The sequence below is a fragment of the Urocampus carinirostris genome, chromosome 10, assembly GCF_059441175.1.
Source record: "Urocampus carinirostris isolate Australia breed hairy pipefish chromosome 10, RoL_Ucar_1.0, whole genome shotgun sequence".
NCBI classification, from domain to species: Eukaryota; Metazoa; Chordata; class Actinopteri; order Syngnathiformes; family Syngnathidae; genus Urocampus; species Urocampus carinirostris.
Window position 1 is genome coordinate 10,062,156 of NC_142358.1, and position 1,155 is coordinate 10,063,310.

A 1,155-nucleotide genomic window follows, 5' to 3' on the forward strand; every position below is an offset into this window, starting at 1 on the left:
TCCTGGAGTGGCCCAGACAGAGTCCAGACTTGAATCCGATCGCACATCTCTGGAGAGATCTAAAAATGGCTGTCCACAAACGTCTCCCATCCAACCTGATTGAGCTTGAGACTTAAACTGCCTAAAGATAGGTGTGCTAAACTTGTGAGATCATATTCAAAAAGACTTGAGGCTGTATTTGCTGCCAAAGGTGGATGAACAAAGTATTAAGCAAAGGCTGTGAATACTTATGTAAATGTGATTTCTTAGTTTTCTATTTTTAATAAATTCAAAAAAAGGTAAAAAAAAAAACTTTTTCACATTGTCATAATGGAGTATTTTGTGTAGAATTTTGAGATAAGAAATTAAATTAATACAATTTGGAATGAGGCTGTAACATAACAAAATGTGGAAAAAGTGAAGCGCTGTGATTACTTTCCGGATGCACTGTATACATTAAAACCAAACAACAAACTATTTTCAGGCACAAGCATTTGTTTAACATATTACATTAATGTATTTCATAAGTGTATTTTTTTCCAAATACTTTCAGTACTGTAAAATAATTATTTTTAAAGGAATCATTCTGTCATTTTGAATTGCACTACAGATTTGCAAGTGATTACACAATGCTATCCACTGTTTTTTTTTTACTTCCGATGATATTTTGTCGCCATCGTGTGAACGTTATTCAAAACAAAAACGGGGCATACAAATGTAAAAGGTGGTGTATGTCAAAATTTGACTTAATTGCTGATAACAGGGCTTGTCTGGGAATTGAACCCAGGACCTCTCACACCCGAAGCGAGAATCATACCTCTAGACCAACAAGCCACTGTTCACAATTATTTGAATAACTCCAACAAGAATTTTACCGACCTAGAAATGATTTTTACAAATATTTGCAACTCAGGCATTACCTCCAGAAACATGATGAATGGGGGAAAATATGTAAGGAGCCAACTAAAGTTGAGGAATTATTAATATCATACTCAAAAGGACAATCAATAAAGGGAGTTATCTCAAAATTGTATAAAGCTCTGCAAAAAGATCTCAGTAATGATGAGATGGTAGTTAAGGAAAATGGAAACAAGAAGCTAATGTAGTGATAAAAGACGACAAATGGGAGAAAACTATGAAAGAGGGACACAAAGTAACCAGCAGGCTGACATGGAG

The 1,155-nt window shown here is 34.6% G+C and overlaps 1 non-coding gene across 1 annotated transcript; it reads right to left on the minus strand.

The window, feature by feature from the left end:
- Positions 1–741: 741 nt before the first annotated feature.
- Positions 742–813, minus strand: trnap-cgg (transfer RNA proline (anticodon CGG)). The gene has a single exon. It is a non-coding gene; the product is annotated as a tRNA-Pro (tRNA).
- Positions 814–1,155: the final 342 nt, after the last annotated feature.